Here is a 26,309-nt window from a genome sequence, read left to right as displayed (position 1 = left end):
AAATGAAAGGTCATATCTTTATTGCATGGAAATGGTATGGGCATCAGCCAATCAAACATTAGCACTTAACATGGTGCCTGGCACAAGTTGTTCAGTTGTTCAACACTATACAACAAAGTCCATGGGGTTTTCTTGGCAAAGATACTGGAACGGTTTGCCAGTTCCTTCTCCAGCTCATTTTATAGATAAGGAAATTGAGGCAAACTGGATTAAGTGACTTGCCCAGGGTCACGCGGCTATTAAGTATCTGAGACTGGATTTGAAATCAAATCTTCCTGACTCCAGGGCCCCTTGCTCTATCCATCCCCTTCACCACTTAGAAGCAGGTACTTAATAAATGTTTGTTGATTGATTGATTGATTAATCTTCCCCTAAATCAGAATCATAGGAGGAAATTAGGTGGCACCATGGATAGAGGAGTCAGGAAGACCCGAGTTAAAATCTGGCCTCATAAACTTAATACTTCTGTGATCCTGGGTAAGTCACTTAACCTCTATTTAGCTTAATCCACTGGAGAAGGAAATGGCCAACCACTCTAGTATTTTTGCCAAGAACACCCCATAGATAATATGGTCCAGGAGGTCAGGAAGACTCAAACAGAACTGAACAACAACAACGACAATAAATCCGAATGGTAGCAAGGGTGTGGTGGGTGTGACCACAGACAGGTCAAGTGCAAATATTTATTAGCTCCATGAATGCAGGGAGAATTTTACTTAAACCTTTAAAATTTCCCCCTAACACAGCACTCTGTACTTGGTAGAATCTTAATAAATATTTGTTTCACTAAAATGAATTTTTAAAAGTGTGAGTAGGTTTATTCCAAGGCCTACATGGCTCAGTTGATGCCATTTTGAAACATTCTTTGCCCTGGGCCCACCCTGGGCATTCCCCATCTAAGGGAGCAGGAAACAATGAAAATTGTCCTTACGTGGGGGAGATGGAGTCTACCTCTGCGCCTCACTGGAGGTATGTTGGTGATTTAATACTGCTCTGCCAACACCCTCTCTTGCCAGAAGAAAGACAAGGCAGGTTTGTTATATATTTCTATAATAGTGGTTGTTGAAACAATTCAGTGTAGGAGAAAGTGGGATCTGTCACCTTGGGCAAGTCAGTGGCACAGCCTGTTGTAAAACCCAAATTTCCAGGGTTCTAGAGTAACCAGCCATTGATATTTGACAAACTTGGCTGGTATTTGTATCACAGAAGCTGGTTTCTTCTTGTTCTTGCTGTGTGTTATGGCTGGAAGGTTCCTGTTTCCCAATCCAATACCGCTCTGCCTCCCTCTCAGTATGAGGATCTTACAGAGCATGAGGCAGAAAAGGAAGTTTGCGCTCAAGTCTCAGCAGCACTTCTTTGATGGCCAAACCACCTACTTGCCACATCCATCTCTAGACACACCCTGGTCACAACCATGGCCCTTCCTGTTCAGAGGAAGATATGAGTAGGTTGGGAGGACTCCTCCCATTGGGAGAAGAGGCCATTTCCCTAAAGCTTTCTAGCCAGAAATTCTCCTCATCTACTCAAGCAAGCAATTAAAAAGCATTTGTTAAGCACCTACTATGGACCAGGCACAGTGCTAAGCAGTGGGCATACCAATACAAAAGTGAGACAGTCCCTCCTTCACTTCAAGGAGTTTGCATTCCATTGGTCTTATCACAGTGAGGCAGACAAGCACTCCTGGAATTAGTAAGAGCTTTCTATGTTCATCTTGTCCAAACTTCTGCTTACTAGAAGTCCTGGCAGGGTTCCAGGAGTAAGGAACCTGTGGCCTCAAGGACACATGTGGCCCTCTAGGCCCTCAAGGGAGGCCCTTTGACTGAATCCAAACTTCACAGAAGAGAAGGATTTGTTCTGTAAAAGTTGGAGTCAGTCAAAAGGACCTAGAAGGCCATATGTGGCTCTGAGGCTGTACGTTCCCCACCCCTGGACCGTTATAGCCTGATGGATTTTGTTTTGTTTTGTTTTGGTCTACACATAAGACTCCCTTCATGAGTGTAAGGAACTCATCTTTAACTTTACAGTCTTAAAGTGGCACTGAAAGGTTAATGACTTGCCTGTGGTCACATGACTAATGTGTCAAAGAGAAGAACTTGACCCTGGGTCTTTCTGACTGCAAGACCAATCCCCTATCCACTCCCATATATTTATCTGGATGGATAATAATTCTTGCTTTATATTTTTCCGACTCCTCCCATACATTATCTCCTTGTTCTCAAAGGCCCCCGGGGGAAAGAGATCTGTATGGCTCCATGCTTCTGCCCCAAAGACTCACTCTTGTTTCATTCAACTCTCTAGGTCAGCAGAGTTCTTATGTGTAATCTACTGAAATTTGAGCCTCTTCCCCAACACAAAGAATGTTTTCTTCGAATGTGTCTTAAGCCCTTGTTTCTCATTCCTTTGGGGGGAAGAGTGGGAAAGGTGAGTAGGACTGGAAGAAAAGATGAAGGTTTTCCATCAAAAGCAAGGAAATCTAGGAGGAAAACAAGAGAGGGACATGAAAGCATTCCATTTTACACTTTGCCTACGTAGCACTTGCCAGATTGGTGTATGCCGTCACTTTGAGGGGACCATGACCCAGCTCCTGGGGGTATTGTTACAGACAAGGTAACCCTTGGGCCTTAAAGTCTATTACTCTCCTTTTAATGGCAATGAGCCTGTTGGTCTAATAGGTCAGTCAAATAGGGTCAGCCATCCTGGATTATCCACATACCTTTCTTTCTTGAAAGTCATACAAGGTCAGATCAAAAGGTGAACAGGAAATCCATATCCTTATCTGTATTTATATAATGCTTATCATGGTAATTCCTATACCTAAGCCACAGAAATAAGCCCTATGTGTATGCTTAATGTCTGTTAGAAATCAGAAAATGCCAAAGGGGAAACATACTATGAGCAATTGCAGGATTTTTTTTTCTCTTCTTTGCCACTAACTAGCTGTGTGACCCTGAGCAAGAGACTTACCTTACATTTCTATAGCATTATCTATGTACCCCCATCATTTTCTCATAGGTTCATCTTTTCTCTCAGTCATACTTGGAGTTTCTGTGAGGGATAGAATCTTTGTCTTCTATTATGTTTCATTACTGATTGAATTTTAGAGCCAGAAGGAATGTTAAAGATCATCAAATCCAGCGTCTTCATTTTACAGATGAAAAAATAGAGAGACGTAGAGATGTTAAGAGACTTGCCCAAAGTCTCACAGCCAAGCTAGTGATGGAGACAAGCCTTGAATCCAGTCTAGTGTTCTTTTAACTTGTGTAACCTCTACCCTACAGTCAGGAAGACCTGAGTTCAAATCTGGCCTCAGACACTTACTAGCTATGTGACCCTGGGTGAGTCACGTAACCCCGTTTGCCTCAGTTTCCTCATTTATAAATGCCCTGGAGAAGGAAATGGCCAACCATTCTAATGTCTTTGCCAAGAAAACCCCGAATGGGGTCACCGAAGAGTTGGACATGATTGAAATGACTGCCAACAAAGACTTCTACAAGTCCTAGTCTGGTTATTTGCCCACAGAGGCACTTTTAATCTGGAGTTTGTGAACTCAGCTCTTTTTTTTCTTCATATTTTGAAAACTGTAATTCAACATAATTGATTTCTTTTTTAATCCTATGCATTTTATTTTAGATATTTCAACATTATTCTAGGTTGCTAAAGGTGTTCAACACACACACACACAACCACACGCACACAAGGTTAAGAATTTTTGCTATAGAAACTTAAGAAAATGCTTTTGAATTAAGGAGTGATTCACGTGAATGTTAGGTTTATATAAGAGAGACAAATGCTTTTGGGAGACAGTGTTAAACGGGATAACCCTAGGTTAAGTGCAGTCCTGGCAGAGAGCAGAAGGATGAACAAAATAACTTGTAGAGTTTTCTTCCAGCCCCAAGATCCTAGGATTCTTTCTTGTTAGGAAGACTGCTCATGCTACAAAGTACATAAGCTACTCTTGGTAAATGTTTACTGTAACCTCTTATAGGAAACTAGTCTTCAGAGAAAATGCCAACAAAGTTTCAATCAGCCAATCAATAAACAATTATTAAGTACCCACTATATGCCAGGCGCTGTGCTAAGTGCTGGGGATATAAAAAGAGGAAAAAGACAGAGTGTGCCCTCAACCAACTTACAATCTAATTGAGGGTGGGAGAAACAACATGCAAACAAATATATACAAAGCAATCTACATACAGGATAAAGAATAGATAATTAACAGAGAGAAGGTGCTGGAATTAGGAGGGGTTGGGGAAGGCTTCCTGTAGGAGATGGAATTTTAGTTGGTACCTAAAAGAAATCCAGGGGCTCAGTAGTCAAAGAGAAGGAGGTAGAGCATTGCAGACATGGGGAGCAGCCAGAGAAAATGCCTGGAGCTGAGATAGAATGTCTTGTTCATGGAGCAGCCAGGAGACCAGTGTCACTGAAGCAGAAGCGTAGATGTCCAAGAGTAAGGTATGAGAAGATTTTAAAGGTAGGAAGGGCTAGGTTATGAAGGGATCTAAATGTCAAGCAGAGCATTTGGTATTTGCTCCTGGAGGCAATAAGAAACCACTGGAGTTTATTGAGTAGGGAGGGTGAAATGATGAGGCCTGTGTTTTAGGAAAATCACTTTACTGGCTGAATGGAGAATGGATTGGAGTAGGGAGAGACAAGGCAGGAAAACCCACCAGCAGGCTATTGCAATAATCCAGGTAAGGAATTTATGGATCCAAAGAAGCATGGCAGGTAGTCAGCCATGGCAGGTAAGGGTTGTAGAAAAGGTAGAATTTTTGGTGAACACCTTGGGGGGAAAAAAAACCACCTGCACAATTCCATGTTAATTTAGTGGGTTGACTTCTGAGTGGAGAGATGGTGAGGGGAGGTAGGAAAAAATCTGTGAAATACACGGAATCTTGGAAGAGATCTGAGAGGTGATTTAATAATGAGCACTATCAACTAACAGATTTTTTAAAAAATTACGTTTTTACTGTGTGCCAAACACTAGCATTTAAACAGCATTTGAAGGTTGGTGAATCACTTGACATATATTATCTCAGTTCATTCTCATAACAACCCTGTGAAATAGATGCAGTTAGTTGTTATTATGTTTATTTTACAAATGAGAAAGCCGAAGCTCAGAGATATTAAATGGCTCACCCATGGCCACACAGGTCATAAGTGTTAGGTGCAAGATTTAAATCCACATTCTCCTTATTCCAAGTGTATTCCACCGTCCACCATCTTGGCTTCCCATCCTGGAGACAAGAATTCCCCCAATAAGTGGTCATCAAGACTACACTTGTACATTTCCATTGCCAGGGAAATCACTACTTGTCAAGGCAGCATCTTCCACTTTGGAGTTGTTAATTGTTAGAAAGTGAAGGCACATATTTAATCAGAGGCAAGTCTTCCTCCATTGTTTTCCTTTCCTGCCTTAACCTTGACAACATCTGTTTGAGGATGGCTTCATGGTAACCTTGTTTAAGGCAAACTTGATCTTTGAAAAGAAAATCTCAGTTTACCAAACAGGTGCATCACTTATTTTATAAAATGATAATTTGTTGAATGGCTTTGTAACTAGTTGAACAACTTTACCTGAAGACTAGTGATGAATAATTCAGTGTCTTAGAGCAGAGGTGTCAAATACTTGGGCACTGAGCCTGTAACACTCCTCATTGAAACCAAATTAAAATATAATTGGTAAATATTTAACAAAATAATTACAAATACAATAGAACACAGATAATGTTAAAATGTGGTTTTCTATTTGGATATGTGGCCGTCAAGGATCCTTATATGCAGTTTGTTGTTGTCTAGTTGTTTTTAGTCATGCCCTATTCTTCCTGACCCCTTTTGGTGTTTTCTTGGCAGAGATACTGGAGAGTTTTACCATCTTCAGCTCATTTTACAGATGAGGAAACTGAGGCAGACAGGGTTAAGTGACTTGCCCTAGTGTCACACAGCTAGTAAGTATCTGAGGCCAGATCTGAACTCATGATGATGAGTCTTCCTGACTCTAAGCCCAGCACTCTGTCTGCTATAGCCCCTCGCTGCCCATAAATGCAGTTTAGTGGACCCCATTTCTATTTGAGTTTGATATCACTATCTTAGAGGTATTTCTTTAGTGTGGGCCACAGGGCTTTGTTGTAGACCCTGTCTCATTCAGCATTTTTATCAATGATTTGTAAGAAAATTGGCCACATTTGCCACATTTATTGAGGGATCAATGTTCAGAAGTGTCAATAATACAGAAGATGAGTCACTATTCAAAATGATTTTGATAAGCAATACTGTACTGAAACCAACAAGATGAAATTTAACTGACATAAATGTAGAGTCTTCCGTTTAGGTTCAAAAAGTCAATTACACAAGTCCAGAACTAGGAAAACCCAGCTTGGTAGTCCTCATTCATTTGATCAATAAATGTTTATAGATAAATTTTATCTACCACATGCAAAGCACTGTATTGGGCATGCTAAGCATTATGGGGGAAATAGAGAAGAGGAAGGCATAATCCCTCGCCTCTGCATAGATCATCGGCAGAAATATACTGTAGTCCACGTTTGCCCCACAATCACCTCTTCCTTACCCTCTGGCTTAGGTGCCACTCTGATTTCCTGTAGTGGTATTGCTGCTACATTTGCAACCATTCCATATCACTAGGAGAGCTTTTTTTTTGTTGTTTTAAATGATGGGCTTTTGAGCCTGGGAGCAGTTTACAATCATTAAAATCACTGTGCAGAATCCCTCTTTGCTTTCTTCCTCCTATTTGATTCTAGATTCAATTCATCATCAATTTGCACCACATATCCCAGGGAAAGAGAAGGGAACTAGCATTCATTAAGCATTTACTATGTTCCAGGTTTCAATAATAATAGCTAATTATATATTTCGCATGTACTGCATATCAGGCACCATGCTAAGAGCTTTAAAAATATCTCATTTGATCCTTACAACAATCCTCACAACACCGTTTTACGGTTGAGAAAACTGAGGCTGAGGGAAGTTAAGTGACTTGCCCCAAGTCACACATGTGGTGAGTGTCTGAAGTTGGATTTGAACTCAGGTCTTTCTGATTCTAGGCCCTATGCTCTGTCCGCCGCTTCCAATCCAAGTACTAACCCAATGAAAGGCTTGTAACTGTATCAGCTTCACAATAGTCTGAACAATCTCCATTTTTAGAAAAGCCAAAGTCTTTCACTACATCCCAGGCCACCAACAATCGTCTTTTTTTGTCTTGCCCCGGACTTCGATGAGAGCAGAGGAGAGAGGAGGCTGACGATTTTGCACAACTCTGCCTCACTTAAATCCAATTCATGGGAAAGGCAAGCTATCACCCCGTGATGATGTCATTGGTCTTCCTTGAAAATTTTTCATATGTTTTTGTTTTTCCTCTAGGAATCATTAGGCTTTTTGTCTTTTCAATTATCATGAATCTCATGGTAATATTCTGGGGCTTGGTGCAACAAGGACAACATTCATTATGTGTCTTTTCGGTTGTGTCTGACTCTTCATGACCCCATTTGGGGTTTTCTTGGCAAAGATACTGGAGTGGTTTGTCATATCCTTCTCTAGCTCATTAATTTACAGATGGGGAAACTGAGGGTTAAGTGACTTTTCCAGGGTCACACAGCTCGTAAGTGTCTGAGGCCAGATTTGAACTCAGGTCTTCCTAAATCCAGGCCCAGTGCTCTATCCATTGAGCCACCTGCCCTAACATTATCTGTAGGAAGGAACATATGGAGGAGCTTGCTATTATAGGGAATCCCTCTTCCACTGCAATTCTCAGTCTCTGTGGGGGAATCAGGATCCCTCTTGCTTAGAAGGGGGGATATTTTTATTTCAGCACATCTCCATAACCTTGGTGCTAACTTTGTACCCTGAAATCATGAGATTTAGTGTGAGAAGGGAACTCTGAGGTCATTTAGTCTAACTCCTTCAGGGTAAGAAAATGAAGGCCAGAGGGGTACCATAACTTGCCTGGTGCCACCCAAGTCATTCATCATCGGAGCTCAGGCCCTCTGCCTCCAAATCCATCATGGCTCTTTCTGCTCTCCCACACTACCTGCTGTCCACACTGGGAACCCAACCCTGATCCACCTCCTTTTTTCCCTCCCCATGTGTGTTTCTAGGCTTGCTCAGGAGATGCCTAGTCCTTGTCTTCTGGTGCACTCCAGGCCTGTAACATCTAATGTAACATAATCTACCACTCTAACTTCTGCAGGAGGGGGGAAGGAAAGGAGAGAAAGGGAAGGGAGCTGGGTAAGGGAGGGTGTGGACACCCTGGGAAGTGACACAACCCAGAGAGATTTCTGACAGGACCAACAGACTCTGCCAACGATTGAACAAAAACGGGAAAGAGAGATGAGTCTGAGGACAGCAGCGACAACACCTACAAACTTGGAGGAGAAAAGGGAAGGATTTCACCACTTCAAAGAGCACCATTGAGTCCCCTTGGTCTCCTACACTCTTCACCTCCCAACATAGCAGTCTAATTTTGTAGGAAATCCTGCTCATTCCCTGTCACTGCCCTTGAGCTTAAAATACCAGCTGTACAACAACAAAATGAAACGGAACCTGCCCTGCCCTTGTCTAATTAGAATAACTAAACCTGGCCCTTAAAAAGAGGAGAAAATGAGCTTCCTACCCTTTATTGGTGAGGTGGGGGACTATGGGTATAGAAAATTACATATACTGTCAGACTCACTTAATGGGTCATTTAATTTTGCAGAAGTGCTTACACACACATGCACCCACACCTACTTACATACATTTACACACACACACACACACACACACACACACACACACACACACACACACCTTTTTTCTTCCTTGTCAATGGGGATGGCTCTGGGGGAGGGTCAAAAAAGGGATATACTTTGAAATGAAAGGATGGGTATCAATGAAAAAAATTTTTTTAAGAAATCAGCTACCCAAGCACAGGATGGGGTGGGGGGGAACTGTGGTTGAGCAAGAGCTCGTGTGAAAAAGACCTATGGGTTTCAGTGGCCTAACAGCTCAAGAGAAGCAGGGGTATTCAGTGGCAACCAGAAAACAAGTATGGTATTAGGCTGAGGCATTAGCCAAATAGGGCTTTCATGTTACACAATATTCTAAATTCTCCCTGAACTCCAAGCTCCAGGTCAAGCCCTTGACCTTCCTAGCTGTGTGAACCTTGGCAAATCATTTGACCCCTTTGAGCCTCAGTTTTCTCATCTGTAAAGTGGGGATGATAACTTGGAGTTGTTGTAAGGACTGATATTTGTAAAGCACTTTGCAAACCATAAAGTGCTGTTGACACAGTTGTTACCTTCCAAGTTTCAGAATTCTGCCACAATTAATCCCTAATTTACCTTTCCCCTACTCCTTTTCCTGTTGCCTTTGTCACTAGATGCATAATTCTGGCAAGTGTCCCCTCTTTCCTTTCTAGACCTAGTCTCAGCACATTCTACACAAAAGAAGTTTGTTTATAAGGGAAACGGAAATATACAAATTCAGTGGCAATACACCTGGGTAAGATAGCCACAGGGGCAGCTAGGTAATGCAATGGATAGAGCACTGGACTTGGAATCAGGAAGACTCATCTTCATGAGTTCAAATCTGGTTTCACACACTTCCTAGCTGTGTGACCCTGGGCAAGTCACTTAAGCCTGTTTGCCTCAGTTTCCTCATCTATAAAATGAGCTAGAGAAGGAAATGGCAAACCACTCCAGTATCTTTGCCAAGAAAACCCCAAAATGGGGTCATGAAGAGTTGGACATGACTGAAATAATTGAAAAGATAGCTAGACATCCGAATGAAAGAAAACCATCCAGGCCCAGCCTGGATAGCACCTCAGCTTCCTAAGATATCCTGTCCATCAACAGCAGTTTCCTGGGCCTAACTTGGCCTGTCATGACAGTCTCTCAGCTTGGATTGTCTGCTCTCTTGAGGTCCCTCAAAGCAGAATTGGGTTGTTTCCACACCAGAATGTTTCTAAGCTACTTTGGGATTTACTCACTTGGATGTATGGTATTGAGTTCATCCTGCTCTTCCACAATCCTTGACTGAGTCTCAGTCAGTCAAGAAGGCTGGCTGCATAGTGGGTTTGGGGGTGTTATAACCACAATCTTGGGGCAGCTAGGCGGCACATTGGATAGCGTGCTGGGCCTGGAGTCAGGAAGATTCATCTTCCTCAATTCAAATTTGGTCTCAGACACCTACTAGCTGTGTGACCCTGGGCAACTACTTAAGCCTGTTTGCCTCAGTCTCCTCATCTGTAAAATGAGCTGGAGAAGGAAATGGCCAACCACTCCAGTATCTTTGCCAAGAAAATCCCAGATGGGACCATGAAGAGTTGGACACAACTGAAAATGACTGAACAACAATCCTACTTAATTATTGAACCGTCTGTCCCTCTTCCCCTCCCCCTTACCAAGGGAAACACAAGGAAATAAAGATATTATGTCCCCATCACCTCAAAAATCAAAATAATTCAATCCAACCTAAGTCATCCCCTGACGTTAACTTTAATCAATCCCTTTGCTTATGGAGTATGTAGGAAGAGAAGGAGAGATAAGCCATGGAATAACTGAGTATTAATCTAGAGACCTGCTCTCTGGTCCCACCATTAACTGGGTGCATATACTTTGATTTTCATGCCTTATTCTCCTCATCTGTTAAATGGGCATGTTAAATACTTCTCTTATAGGATTGTTGGTGAAATTTAATAAGTCTACATAGTGAGTGCCTTGAAAAAGTATAACATACTCTACAAATGTTTGGGAGGAGTCTGCCTTAGAGAAAAGTAGCCCCTCTCTTGTGAGCAGTGGGCTAACTTCTCCCTGCTCAGCCTGGGAGTTGAGGTATGGCAGGGAAGTGAGAGGGTGTGGGCCTTTGTTTTCTCCTCTGATAGCCAGCTTCCCTTTGAAACTGGTAGCAGCTGTTCTAGACTAGGGGCCAGGTGGGGCCCTAAGTTAAGATCTCTCATGTTCATGGGCTAATTTGAAACCACAAAGAGGAAACCTGGCGGGGAGGGGGAAAAGGAGGGGAGGGTTGTACTTCCTGACTTTCCCCTGGTTTGGGACTGAGCTTTGGCTCAGACAAACTTTGCAACGGGCACAGGGAGGAAGTGGTGGGGTGAGTGTGTTGTGTGTGGAGGGGCTGGGGGGACAGTGGGATAGTTAGGGAGCATCATGAAATTTGCTATACATACCAGATTCGTCACTCTTATACCTTGCTGTACCCAAGTCAGAAGAAAGGCCTGCAAGAACTTGGAAAGATTACCCTCTAACAGATGAAGCACTGAGTTTTAGAAACGAAAGTAAGAAATAAGGGTAATAAAATGAAAATGGACTCAATAGGGCAGGGGAAAGGAGACTGGATGGGTAATCAGGACACATAGATGTTAGACCCTGCTCCTCCACCAACTAGTTGCATAACCTTGTGCAAATCACTTCAACTTTCTGGAACTCAGTTTGGTCGTCTGTAAAATGAGGGAGTTGGGCTAGATTTTCTTTAAGCTCCCTTCCTTTAAGCTCCTTCACTATGATTTTGGTAAAATAAATGGCTGTCCTCCATTCCTCAAATACTCTCCCTCCTCATTTTCTACTTCAGAGAACTCTTCATTCCCTTCAAGGCTCAGCTTAAGCATCACTGCCTTCAAGAGGTAAATTTAGGTTTGATGTCAGGAAAAACTTCCTATCATTAAAGCTGTCCCAGTGGCTGGCCGTGGATGGCCACGTAGAAGAAGGATTATTTAGAGGGGTAGGTATGGGACGGCATAGATGGCCACTGAAATCCCATCCCTTTCAACTCTGAGATGCTGACATTCCACACCATGCCCCAGGTACACTCCTCCAACAAACAATCATGGATGGCGGTGCAGTCAGAAGTGGAATTCTAGGGATACTGAAAACACGTTTCCCAGAGGGTCCAATGTACCCCAAAGTCAAGCCTGATCACATTTTCCTTCTCTGAGCCAGGTAGCCAAGAGGCATGATACAAGATGTGGGTGGGCCAGAGACAAGACTCTGCCAGGCCACTATCTTCTAGGTGATTGGAGGAAAATTCATATTTTCCAGATACTGCACAAGCCCTTGTACCCTTCTACAAGTCAGAAACTTGCCTTGAAGAGGCTGTGCAAAGAGAAAGTAGGGGACGTATGTCTTTACTAACAAGTGTTCAATTGAATTCATTAGATTAGGTCATAAGCTCCATGAGTGCAGAGACTGTCTTTTGCCTCTTTTTGTATCCCCAGTGCCAGGCACATAGTAGGCATTTAATAAATGTTTATTAGTTGACCGAATTGACTGCAATTTTGTGAGATGCGCAAATTTAGAGACATCTCTACTCCAAATGTTTATGTGGACTATTTGTGCCCAACCTGTGGTAGAGCCTTCTAAGCTTATATTGGTCTGATGAGCCGTGGCTGGACACACTGTACCTTGACTTCAACATAGTGAGGTCATTTTGGCCCTCTTCCAGAGCAAAGGACAACAGCCAATCAATTAATCATTTTGATTGTATGGGTAAATAAGTAAAGAATAATAAGTAAAGAAGCTGCTATTACTTTTCTAATATTTGTGGAGCAATTTAAGGTTTGAAGAGTGTTTTTATATGTTAGTGTATACATTACAATTTAGTGATTTTGTCTACTTGAAATGGAGAGGACGCTTGTCATTAACAAAGGCTCTAATTCCATAGTTGTCAGGTCTACGAAGGCAAAGCAAAGTGGGAAAGGTGTTCAGTAAATCACCTGCTGAACTGAAGGTCAGCCAAGGCAGGGATGATCTTTAAGCCCATCTTAAATCTGGTGGGGCTCCAGGGACTGGTTTCACATTACCTGAGACTGATAGCCAAGAGGCATGATACAAAAAAGGGCATGATACAAACAAAGCCCAAACAGATTCCTGTTTCTAGTTCCTCAGGGTTCAGCTTTGTGACTTTGGGGAACTCACTTCTCCTCTCCTGGTCTCAGTTTCTTTCTTTGTGAAAATGAGGGGTGTTGAATTAGGGCTTCCCAAACTTTGGAAATAAATAGGTGAAGCAATGGATGCAGTGCTGGACCCTGAGTCCAGAAGACCTCAGCTCAAATCTGGCCTCAGATACTTATTAGTTATGTGATCCTAGGCAAGTTACTTAACTGCTGACTCAATTTCCCCATTTGTAAAATGAAGATAGCAATAGCATCAACCTCCCAGGGTGGTTGTCACAAACCTTAAAGCTATATATGTGAATATACACCTATATGTATGAATATTGTACATGTACACATATACATATGATACACACACACACACACACACACACACACACACACACACACACACATATCAGCTAAGTGGCACAGTGGATAGAGCACTGGACCTGGAGTCAGGAAGACATCTTCCAGAGTTCAAATTCAGCCTCAGACACTTACTTACTAGCTATGTAACCTTGGGCAAGTCACTTAACCCTGTTTACCTCAGTTTCCTCATCTGTAAAAAGAGCTGGAGAAGGAAATGACAAACCCCTCCAGTATCTTTGCCAAGAAAAACACAAATGGGGTCATGCAGAATTGGAAACGACTGAACAACAACAACAAAAGGGGGGGTACACGCGCGCGGCACATACAAGCTAGCTGTCATTATTTTTATGTTTGAAAATTTCATGGAGCCCCCACAAGAGAGTAATTACATTATTGGTGGCTGTTAATTCAGAAATACATACGGACAAACTAACATTGTGTGACGTGTATGGATTCAGGGGCCCCTGGAAGCAGAAGTCTGAGGCTCGTAGATTGGGAACTGTCTAATCAGAGGAGCTCTAAGATCCCTTCTAGCACCAACAGGATACCTCTTGATGGTGCTGTATGCATGACAGAGAGAGGGGGAGATTTCCCCCTGACCTTTGTCACGAGCAATCTGTTCCAGGTTTGTTCGCCTCCCCTTACTCCTTATCTAGGCAGTGGGTTCCAGATGTTTCCTCTCATTCAGACAATTGTCCTTTTAAAGAGAAGAGGAGAGTCTGCCTTAGTCTTCCCAGCTGTGATGGCTGGGAAAGAAACATACTTCCCCATCTCTCCTGTTGTCTCTTTCAGTTTTGTTGATGATTCTTTTCTCATCGGTTGCATTAGAAAGACCATTAAGAACATGGGGGGGTCACTGTTGAAATGAGTAGGAAGAACACAGTTTGAGTCAGCTTCAGCCTTAACCTTGAGACTGTGGACAAATCATTTAATTACTCTGTGCCTCAGTTTCCTCATCATTGAAATAGGGATGATAATATTTCCACTACTTCACAGGCTTGTTGTGAACCCCAACAGTAATAATAATGGTGATAGCTAGTATTTATATGTTGCTTTAAGCCTGGCAAAACACTGTACAAATCTCATCTCTTTTTATCCTCACAACAATCCTGGGAGGTAGATGCTATTATTAACCCCATTTTACAGATGAGGAAAGTGAGGCAGTCAATAGTTAAGTAACTTATGCAGGGTCATACAGCTAGTAAGTATCTGAGCCAGGATTTAAACTTAGATCTAACTCTCTATCTACTCTGCCTTCTAGAGGTCCCTATGGATGGCCAGACATGATGAAACTGAACAGAGTTGACCTGAGTTAAGATTTGGATTTAGATGTTTCCTAGCTATATGACCCTGGGAAAAAAAATTTTTTTGAGAGGCAATTGGAGTTAAGAGACTTGCCCAGGGTCACAGAGCTAGGAAGTGTCTGAGGCCAGATTTAAACTTAGGTAGCTCTGCCTCCTGGGCTGGTGCTCTGTGTCCTATACCAGTTAGCTGCCCTGGGAAAAGCATTTAACTGCTGCTTGCCTCTGTTTCCTCAAACTGCAAAATGATAGAACCTACCTCACAGTGTCCTTGCATGGGTAAAATGAGATAAGATGATACATTGTAGCTGCTGAATAAATAAGCTTGCTCCCTTCCCTCCTATCAGTCAGTCAACAAACTCTACTTTGTGCTAGGCACTAGAAATACCTGTACAAAGAATGAGATGATCCTGGAGCTGATATTCTATGGGAGGAGATTACATGTCCATAACATGTGCAGGGCAGTTAGATGGTGCAGTGGATAGAGCGCTAGGCCTGAAGTCAGGAACACTTCTCTTCCTGAGTTCAAATCCAGCCTCAGACACTTCTTAGCTATGTGACTCTGGGCAAATCGCTTAACACTGTTTGCCTCAGTTTCCTCATCTGTAAAATAAGCTGGAGATGGAAATGGCAAACCATTCTATTATCTTTACCAAGAAAGCCCCAAACGGAGTCACAAAGAGTTGGGTGTGGCTGACCAACACCAAAATGTTCCCTCCTTTTTTTCTTTTAAAGACTCAATCTCTCTGACTTGACCAGGTGGGAAATCTGGAAGTGCGAGTGTATCTCTGGGCTTCATCACTCAACTGATCAGCACAGAAGTTTTGACCTGCTCTGTTTCCAACCTGGACCAGTTCACCTCTCCTTAGACAACCTGCTTTCCCCTCCCCACCCTTCATTCCTGGGGACTTCCAGCATTAATGCCGAAGAACTTAGAGTGGACACCTGATCTGGTATAGGCCTCTGGAGCCCAGAATTCCTGAGCTAAAAAGATCTGCCAGGAATTATAGGCAGGGCTACCACCACACCCAGCCCCTATGTACCTTCTAAAGCAGAGAAAAAGGCCTTGAAAGAAGAAGAATCTTCTCTCCCCTTGGCACACTATCCCTAGGGAGCTGAAAAGGCAGAACTGAACAGGATGCTTCTTTCACTCAGACATTGAATGAAGGAGGCACTCAGGCATTGAGAGATAGGATCACATAGATTCATAGATCGTTGGATCTCAGAGGGACCTTAGAGATCATTTGGTCCAACCCCTTCATTTTTACAGATAAGGAAACTGAGACCATTTAAGGATCCAGAAATAAGCTACTGATACAATCAAAGTCTCTGGCCCCTACATGCTCCTTTGTAGAGTAGTCAGTGACTGATTTTCCCACTCCAAAAGTTATTTCCAGATTCAGGGGTGTCCTCTTGGCAAAATAACTGCTGTCACCCTCCAAAGATATTCTGTACCCTGAATCCATCACCTCTCCATCAGGAGATCCCTCATAGCCTTTGCAGCTGGGACCCCACTGGCCCTAAATGACCTTCAGGGGTCCCAGCAGCTGACCGACTGACTGACTGGATTTAAGAAAATAACCTTAAAAGGGACATATAGGAAGACACTGTCTGCATCCAGAGGAACAACTGATAAATAGAAATATGTATAGAATGATTTTACACACACACACACACACACACACACACACACACACACACACACACATGCCTATTTGTGTTTAATGGTAGCTTTCTCTAGGGTAGAAGGAGGGTGGGGAGGAAAGAAAAAAAGAAACAAGAAATTTACATGATAACTTTATTATATATTTAAAAGGAATAGCAAGTTGTTAATAATACATTTGCAGTTATATAAACAATCTTTTTGTTGTACTATGTTATGGAATTGGTTGTTTTAACCCATAAATTGAAAATAAAATGAATTTTAAAAACATTTTTAAAGGGTCATAAAGACCATTTGTTAAGGTAGGTGTGTTGGAGTCTAGGAACCACCTCTCCCTAAGGAAATGAGCTTGGCCTCCCAGAAACACTCTTTCCATGGAAAGAAGCTTCCAATTGGAAACTTTGCTCCCTGACACATTTTGAAAGCAGCATTGACATACAAACTCCACCCCTGGGCTGCTGCCCTCCCCTGCTGTGGTCACAGGCACACCTCTGCCTAGAGAGGGGTGTGGCTCCTAAGGAGGGACATGGATGCAGAGAAGAAGAGATGCCCAAAGGAGAAATGACATCATTTGTTTTCCTTACTAAGAAAGGTGACTGTCTTTTTCTTTTATTCCTTTCTTCCTTCTCTTTTTGAATGAGAGCAGGCAGATGTTTTTAATTGCTCAGGTTTCCTGGTGTCTGCAGGTGTTTCCTATGGCACTGCTGTAGGGAAGGGCAGAACTGGAGCCAGGGCAGACGAGGTGGCCAGGCCAATGTTGCTCTTCCCTCTCCAGCCTCTGCTCCTCCTGCTTTCCAGCAGTGAGAAAGACCTCCTGGATGATTATAGCCATTTGCTGGTACTCATTGTTTGCAAAGAGACAAAGGAAGGAAGAAGGAAGTCATCCTTATTTTGGGATGTATTTATTCAAACTCAACAAACATTCCTTTATTTAACCTCCTACTGTAGCTTAGTTAGGGCAGGTAGGTGGTGCATTGGATAGAGTGCCAAGCCTGGAGTACGGAAGACTCATCTTCTTGAGTTCAAATCCAGCCTTAGTCACTTCCTAGCTATGTGACCCTGGGCAAGTCACTTAACCCTGTTGCCTCAGTTTCCCCATCTGTAAAATGAGCTAGAGAAGGAAATGGCAAACTACTCCTGTATTTTTGCCAAGAAAATCCCAAATGGGTCAGACATGATTGAATAACAATAGTCTAGTTATCCAGTGCCATAACCTAATCTCTCTTGAGACTCATCACAATCCTTCAAAGTAAGTAGGTACAGCTGTTATCATACCCATGTTATAGTTGGGGAAAGTGAGACTCAGACAGGTTAAAAGAAGCACTCAAGGTCAGAGAGCTACTAAGTGTCGATAGTAGGTGAGAATCAAAGACAAAAAAAAAAGTTTCTTCTGTCAAGGAACTTTTGTTCTATTGATGAAAGTTAAAAGTAGAGAGATGACAGAAGGAAGTCTTTGGTCTTAAATGCATGGGTGGGATGTCTTCTCTCACTATAGCCACTAAGCAATCCTGTATTCTTTTTTTGTTTGTTTAATTTTGAAATTTTGAAATTTTTATTTCATTTATTGTTTTATTGCTCCTTTTTTCTTTATGCCTTTGTCAATGACTCTCACCTCTCCCTCCTCTATTCTTTAATAAATTACATACTTAAAGCACTCTCAAATCTAATCCATCACAGTGGCCTCTTCTGACATAGCCGTAGATACAAACTTTTTTTTTCATTTCTGTTCAGGGTTTAAAATTTTTTTTTTAATTAAATTAATTTAAGCAAGGATACTGGATTTTGAGTCAGAGGACCTGTCAATGGCTCTGCCTGTTTGACCTTGGGCAAGTCAGTTAACCAACCTCTCTGGCCTTCAGAGGGCAAGCGTGGAATTTGAGTCAGAAAACCTGGGTACTAGTTGTGTGTCCCTGGATGGATGACTTCATCCCTCTGAGAATATTTCTTCCTATGTAAAATAGGGTTAATACTTGTCCTACCTACAGATGGTATAGTAGATTGAGCAGTGGGTCTAGGGACAAGAAGCCTTGAGTTTGAATCCTGCCCTGAAGGATCTTCATTGCTTAATGAAGCTGTCCATGCTCTATTGACAGGTCTGTCACCCTGGGCAAGCAACCTGACCTTTCTCTATCTCAGTTTCCTCATCTATAAAATGAGGAAGTTGGCTCTGATAACTTTATAGCTCCTTCCAGATCTTCTAAATCTATGCTCCTATGACCTCCTTAGGTTGTTGTGAAGAAAGCATTTGGTACACACACTTGAATGTTTTGGAGAGGCAGCTTAGAGCAGTGACAATGTGTTGGACTTGAGTTGAGAATCCTCACAATTGCTAGCTATATGACCATGGGCAAGTCATTTAATTTCACCACATTTCAGTTTCTTTACCTATAAAATGGGGATAGCATGCCTCATAAGGCTGTTAGAAAACTGGAAGTCATGTATATAAAGCATTCTACAAACTTGAAGAAGATATATAAATGTCACTTATTATGATTTCCCACAAAACAGTGTCATAACAAGAAGTCACAAAGTTAAACCAGGATTAGATTTGTTAAAGCAGGGTCCCGTTTATCTGATGGGACTCTGCTTTTTTTCTGAAGTTCAATCCGAACTACAGAGAAAGGCACCACCTTCACTGGGCACCTAATGTCTCTGGGGAGTGGTGCATTAAAGGACAGAGATAGAAATAGACTGAGACTGAGAAGTGTCTTCCAAAGCCACACAGACCGAATGTCAACACCACCCACCCAAACAAGTTCAGTCGTTTTCAGTCCTGTTCAGCTCTTCATGACCCCAACTGCGATTTTCTTGGCAAAGATACTGGAGAGGTTTGCCATTTCTTTCTCCAGCTCATTTCACAAATGAGGAAACTGAGGCTAACAGGGTTAAGTGACTTGCCCAGGGTCACACAGCTAATAAGTGTCCGAGGCCAGATTTGAGCTCAGAAAGAATCCTGACACCCTTTCTGCCACCTAGCAGCCCTACCCAAACAAGACTGATGTCTTATAAATGATATTTTAAAAATCTAAGTATGTGGATAAATACCAATATCATAACCAGCTAATTTTCCACCTGAGCCAAAAATATAAGATTATGCACACCCTGCACATATTTTCTGCATCCTGATGCTTTCTGCACCCAAGGCAAGTATCTCTCTTCCCTTGCCCTTGGATAAGGAAAAAGATTAGCAAAGAAGATAATATGTATCTGAAACCAGATAATGTACAGGTGTAGATGAATCAGGCCAAAGAGAAGCCAGGCTACCAGGCTATGAGATGAAAAGAAATCTGATATTCTCTGCTTCTTCTTATTTTCCTTTTAGGTTGTTGTTGTTGTTGTTATTGTAGATTCCCCTCCCACAGGAAGCAGTACTTGAAGAGGAAATCTCTTTTGGCTACCAGCTGACCTTTGCCCAGAGGTTGTGAAGTTCAGTAGAAGGCAAAGGGGAATGGGTTAGAAAGAGAGAAAATGCCACTGAAAGGCATATATGAAACCAAACATAGTAAACTCCCCTAAATTTTATTGGGTTTAAATTCTTCTGGAACCAATTCCAACATACAAATGTTTACACTGGATCTTCTTTGAGGAATTGTTGATGATCTCATCATTTCTTCTGCCTCAAGGGTGTGACCAGCAAACATCAAGATTCAGTATTTGGCTAGGATAGTCTCTAAAAGAGCCCTAGATTTCAAGTCAGAGGACCTGAGTTCAAATTCTGCCTTTTCCACTTTATTACATGTGACCTTAGGCAAGTGACTTAAATTCTCTGGGTCTTTCCTCATCTATTAAACGAAGGGACTACACTAGATGATTGTAAAGACCTTTCCAACTCTAAATCCTTAGGTCACAGATAAATTGAATGACTGGTCATATGGAAAAATAATCATTGTAAAGTATATGAGAAATGGTTCTATAGTGTTCTTTTGCCCCATCCTCTGGGCTCATACCTCTGACTCAGCTAATTACTCCCACTGTGCCTTTAAAATGCCATTCATTGCAGGGCCAAGTATAGGAATTCAGAAGAACATCCCAGGAAACCTTATCACATCTCCCTCTGGACCATGTGACCACTTACTGGCCTGATCGTACAGCTGATATTGGCCTGGAATTTTTCTGCGTGTGTGTGTGTGTGTGTGTGTGTGTGTGTGTGTGTGTGTGTCTCTCTCTCTCTCTCTCTGCTCTCGTTTTTTTTTTTGGTCTTTTCTTCCTTTCCCTTTCCATCCCCCTCCACCACTTGCTCCTTAAATGGAAGTCCCCCTTTATTTTTCCCGGTCCTCTTCTATATTTCATCATTCCTGTCTGGTAGGGTGGATGTAGAATGTCCCTGAACTTTCGGCGGCGCCCCTGATCTGCTCCCTTCTGTTCTTTCACATTTTTCCGTATGCTAGCAGCTCTCTGGTGTTTTAAGATCCTGTCTCCAAGAATGACTGAGGTACCAGGGGATAGCTGGGGGGCATTCTCTTTCAGCATCCACTGCAATCTGCCCACTCAATGGCGAATTATGAAGGTGCTTGTAAATCTTAAAACACTACAGAAATGTGAGCCAAAGAAATAATTATTATGAGGTACAGAGGGAATCCAGGCCTTTAATGGAAGCACCATGGCACAGTGGAAAGACTGCTGGGTTTGAGGTCAGAGGACCTAGGTTCAGATCATGACTTTGATACTTTTTTTACATGGATGGCTTTAAGCAAGTCATTTAACTTCTGGGCCTTAGTTTCCTCATCAGTAACAGTAAGAGCATTAGAGTAGATGATCTCTGTGATCCTTTACATTTCAAAACACTACAATCTACCTTCCTTTTCCAACATTTTCTGCTATGACCATTGCTTACATACTGTTCAAAATGTCTAACTTCAAAGGCTCTTCAAAGTCTAGTCCCACCCTTCTTTCCCAACATTATCTGCCCCTCCAGCCAAACTGACTCATTGTCCCACAAAATAACGTCTTTTTCGGTTTGCGGGTCTCCAGTCATAAGGAATGCCCTCCAATTTTCTCTTTGCCTTTTTCTGCCTTTCAAGGCCCAACTCAGATCCTCCCTCCCTCCGCTGACGCCTTCCTTGACTACTCCAACCCACAGAGATCTTTACTCCCACTCCTATTCTTACTGTGCTCATCTATTTGTCAATCCTGCCAGGCCCTGTGATATCTTTTCTATTTCTGTCTTATGTAGTTATTGAACTCATGTATTCTCGCCAAACTAAAATCTTTCACTGTACTGTCCCCCATGCTTGGAACTCTTTGCACCCTTATCTATGAGTCTGGGCTTCCCTGGCTTCCTTCAGGACTCAGCTAATATCCCACCTTCTGCAAGAAGCCTTTTCTGGTTCTCCTTACTCTTAGCCCCTTCCTTCAGAAACTACCTTTAATGTATCCGTGTGATTGATGAGAATGCAAGAGATGTTGCCAAATTAAAATGGGCAAGACTTGGAAACTGAGTCACTGAGTAGATGGGAAGGTGTGTAGAGTGGAGGACTAGCACCTTTGGTGTGAGGTCTTTCACTGAGCCCTTTTCAGGGCTGCTCATCCACCTTTGGTGTAAACCTTCTCCCCCACCCCCACTCCCACTCACCTGTGGCTCCAAGAAGCTATAGCATGTGCAGTGGTCACATCTCAGCCTAAACTAGGTTGAGTGTAATTGATGGGCCTCAAACCCATTGGTGAGTTAGGGGGATGTCTACCCCAGCCGTGTGAAGACATCCCCCAGAGGAATTGGGGAATCCTCACAGGGCCATGCTGGAGACTTGAGGAAAGGAGACTGGTGAGGGGGACGATTGCAATATGCTGTCTGCTAGGTGATGAGGGCCTGAACTTGGATGGTGATCGTGTGAGCAGAGAGGAGGAATAATAGAGACACTGTGCCACAAGATGTGGCAACTGCTGGGATGGATGAGTAAGAAGTTGTCATCCAGATTGTGACTTTGGTTAGCTATCAGTACCCTTGAGTAATGGGCAAGTTCAGAAGAGAAGTGCAATTAGGGGAAAAGATAATGACCTCTGTTTGAATGTGAGTTGGATACAACAAGATGAAGATCCAGCAGAGGAGATGGAGAAGGAGCGGTCAGATGGGTAGCAGGAGAACCAGGAGTCACCAAAAATGCAGTAAGGGGAGAGAAGTGGAGAGAAGATGGTGGTAAACTTGACCATATGCTGCAGAGAGATAATAAATTTTTTTTAAAAAGGATGAGGATTGAGAAAAGACCATTAGATTTCTCAGTTAAGAGATCATTGCAGATGACAGCTTCAATTGAGTGATGAAGTCAGAAGCCATATTGCAAGCAACTGAGAAGTATATGAGAGGAGAGCAAATGAAAGCTAAGAGACTGTAAAGCAAGGGGACCATGTCTTACATTTTTTTCATATCCCCCACAATGATTTGTAAATAGTATTCAAGAAATATTGGTTGATTTTTCTGGGATCTTCTCTGTATTGATAATAAAAATAGCTCATATTTGTACAGCACTTTTTCTTGACAACAATTCTGTGAGGTTATTAGTGTGACTGTTGGCCCCATGTTCTAGATGGGCAAACTAAGGCTATGAGAGATTCAATAACTTGTTTATGATCAATCACAATACAAGTTAAGAGTCTGTGTGGTATGTGAACCCCAGTCTCGTCTTCAATTTCATCATCCTAGTCACTACTATGCCATGCTATGTGACCACCAAATGGAAACGTGGAACCGAAAAAACCAAGAAGGGTAAACAAATCTATGGAAATTGTAAAAAACAAACAAACAACAGAAAAGCCCATAGTTACAAACCTTGTGGGAATTTTCTGCTTAAGTTCCGAACCATAGTAGAAGTCCAAGCCCAGGTATAGATACGATCAGAGTATTTATCTGTTGATTCATTCATTCATACATTGAAAAAACATTTTATTAAGTGCCTGCTATGTGTAAAGCATAGTACTAGACAGTATGGGAATTGGAATTACAAAGTTTAGATAAGACACGAATGGTCTCAGCCTTCTGATATGAAAATAAGACACAAAAACATATAAAATATTACATAATAAGTGCATTAGAAAGTTGTCTCTTATGAACTCATCCCATGCCCTCTCCTGTTTCTAATGGGAACTTCCAAGGATTCTAGTCTATCTTAGACCTAGTTCTTTTGTATGGATTACTAGGACAATATAGAAACAGGACTAGAAAGGGGTTGGAACTGGCCGTCTCCTTGGGCTGGAGGTGACCCAGTTGTCAGCAACTTCAGTCTAAGGAGAGTCTGGTGTTTGAGTAAAGTATGATAGCCTGGGTATGCTGGAGGGGTCGGGGTTGGGCACAGAGATGAAGGGGGGGGCAGTCAGGAGGGGAGAGCACCTGGAGTGTATTGTGTTATTATTACTAAAGCTGTTCAAGTCCCTGCTGTTAAGAAGAAACCAAAAGGCTGGATAATCTACCCAAAGTGCTACTTAAATAAATGACTGGCCTATATCCCAGCATAGAGATTTATTGTGCGGTGGAGGTACAGATGCTTTGACAGAAGGTTACTGTAGCAAGAGCACTTTTGTTTATTCCCATCTTAAATCTTGTCTCTGTTGTTTCTTGGGCTTAGGGCCCAACATTGCTTGGAATTACCATTCCTCGATTTCCTTCTAGGGTTGTAACATACAGACCAGACTGAGCCCTATTCCTTGGATCACCTCTACTCTGTGTTTGTTGATACTCATAAGGGTGAAGTCAATTTTCTTTCCCTGTCTCAGTGACCCTCCCGGCCTCACTTGCAGACGGCTTTCTAAAGAAAATTTGCTACTGAAAGCAGAGGTCTGACTTCAGAGGCATTAGAAACCACCAAAGTAGCCTTGGTTGGGACCAAAGAGTACTAGCTCCTTCAAGTCCCAATCTTTTTTGACTGGGAGCACTCTGGGTTTAGGCCAATCCTAGAGATCCAGAGAATCCCGAGGGGAAGAGATCCAGTTCCTAGGGTCTGCCTTGGCCTTACTGGATGCCAGGGTGAAGGGAGAGACCCTAGAATATTAGCCCAGGATGTTAGCTCTTACAGATCATCTAACTGAGTTCTCTCATTATACAGCTGAGGAAACTGAAGCCTAGAGAGGTTAGTAATGTACCCAAGGTCACAGGACAATGGCTAGAACCAAAGGCTCTGGAGTCACTCAAAGATTTAAGGGTGTGGGTTTGGGGATCAGGGCAGCCTGCTAACCCACAGAATGAGGACACCAAAATAAAAATAAGTCAAATAATTTGTGTAAGGGGAAAACAGAACCCACTCCTCTGCACCGCTTTGGAGAGAATTGGGGAAAATCACACCAGTTTGGGCAGAAACAACAGAGCTGCAGTTGGGCAGCAGCGTCGGCCTCCACTTTGCCTCCCCTCTCCCTCACCCTTTTCCTCAAGCCGCTTTTTAAAATTACACTGCGTTTCAGCCTGCTGTCCTACATTCATCTTGGTCACAGCGTTCATCGATCGTTCTTTTCTCGACCTCCCTCTCCAATTGCTTTTCGGCTCTGCTGCATGAGCCATATCATTCTTTTCCCCCCATTCAGCTCTCCTCTTGCTCCACTGGCACCTCCTGATGGCTAATTTGTGATGAAAAGATTGTACACTTCTGGCTTGGAATGAAATGGGGGTTACAGAATAGCAGAAAAATATCTGCTTCTGGAATTTCTTTTGAGGGCAGGCAAGAAAGGGGAATTAAAGTGCAAAACATAGCTGAAGTCCACTCTGGGTCCCAGATGGCTAAAGGAGAATAATTCTCAGCCTTGGATTTTTCTCTTAGGGCTTGCTGCTGATCTTGGCCTGATCTCGGTTAGATTACTTTATCTCAGTTTTTTTTTTGTCTGTAAAATAATCCTACCTGCCCTTAACTTTCTTCATTAAAATAGCAAAACTATAGGATGTCAAAACTGGAGGGGACCTTAGAAATTATCTAGCCCTAGACGCATAAAATGTTCAAATTGGGAGGAATCTTAGAGATCATCTAGCCCTCATTTTCCTTGACTTACAGATGGGGAAACTGAGGCCCAGAGAGGATAAGTGACTTGTATAAAGTCATATGGTTGACTAATAGCAAAGCTCAGACTACCAGCCTTATCATATATTCTTCCCCTTCCAGTAATCTACGTTCCAGGCAAACCGGACTATTTACTGTTCCTGGAGAGCCTTTTTTCTGCTTCCGTGCATTTGTATTCCATGTTCCTCCCCACTCCCAATGCCTTGGCTGGCCTTCCACATCCTTACATCTTTTTTTAAATAGCGTTTTATTTTTTCCCCAATTATGTGTTAAAACAATTATTAATATTTTTTTAAAGTTTTGAGTTCCAAATTCTATCTGTCCCTTCTTTGCCCCCTCCCTGAGACTGTAAGCAATACGGTATAGATTATACATGTGCAATCTTGTAAAACATTTCCATATTAGTCATTTTGTACAAGAAGACTTGAACAAAAAAAATAGAATGAAAGAAAGGAAGGAAGGAAAGAAGCAAAAAAGAATGAAAAATAGTATGCTTCAGTCTGTAGTCAGACAATATCAGTTCTGTCTCTGGATGTGGATAGTATGCTTCATCATGAGTCCTTTGAGATTGTCTTGGATCATTGTATTGCTGAGAGTAGCTAAGTCATTCACAGTTCTTCATTGTACGATATTGCTGTTGCTGTGTACAACATTCTCCTGGTTCTGTTCACTGTACTTTGCATCAGTTCATATGTCTCCAGATTTTTCTGAAACAACCCCCTCATCATTACTTATAGCATAATAATATTCCATCACAATCATATACCACAGCTTGTTCAGCCATTCCCCAATTGATGGGCATCCCCTCAATTTCCAATTATTTGCCACTGCAAAAAGAACTGCTATAAATATTTTTATACACGTAGGTCCTTTTCCTCCTTTTTTTTTTTATCTCTTTGGAATACAAACCTAGTAATGGTATTATTGGATCCTTTGGATACATAGTGTACAGTGAATAGATATAGTGTAAAGAGATTTTTTAAAAAGGAAAAGAACCTATTTGCACAAAAATACTTATAGGCCCAATGTGAGGAACAACAGGTAAGACAGTATTGCTGAGTAGTAGAGAATGCAGAGGGGAATCAAGTGCAGAAGATTGGAATAGGAAGGAGCCAGGTTGTGGA

The 26,309-nt window shown here is 42.3% G+C and overlaps 1 protein-coding gene across 3 annotated transcripts in view; it reads left to right on the top strand.

Annotated features, from left to right (window-relative positions):
• The window catches only part of RCSD1 (RCSD domain containing 1), an 87,030-nt gene that overhangs the window by 15,436 nt on the left and 45,285 nt on the right, over positions 1-26,309 (top strand). The window lies entirely within an intron of this gene.

The sequence above is a fragment of the Phascolarctos cinereus genome, unplaced genomic scaffold (assembly GCF_003287225.1).
Source record: "Phascolarctos cinereus isolate Bilbo 61053 unplaced genomic scaffold, phaCin_HiC Scaffold_5;HRSCAF=322, whole genome shotgun sequence".
Lineage (NCBI taxonomy): Eukaryota > Metazoa > Chordata > Mammalia > Diprotodontia > Phascolarctidae > Phascolarctos > Phascolarctos cinereus.
This window is presented reverse-complemented; position numbering and strand designations above follow the sequence as displayed.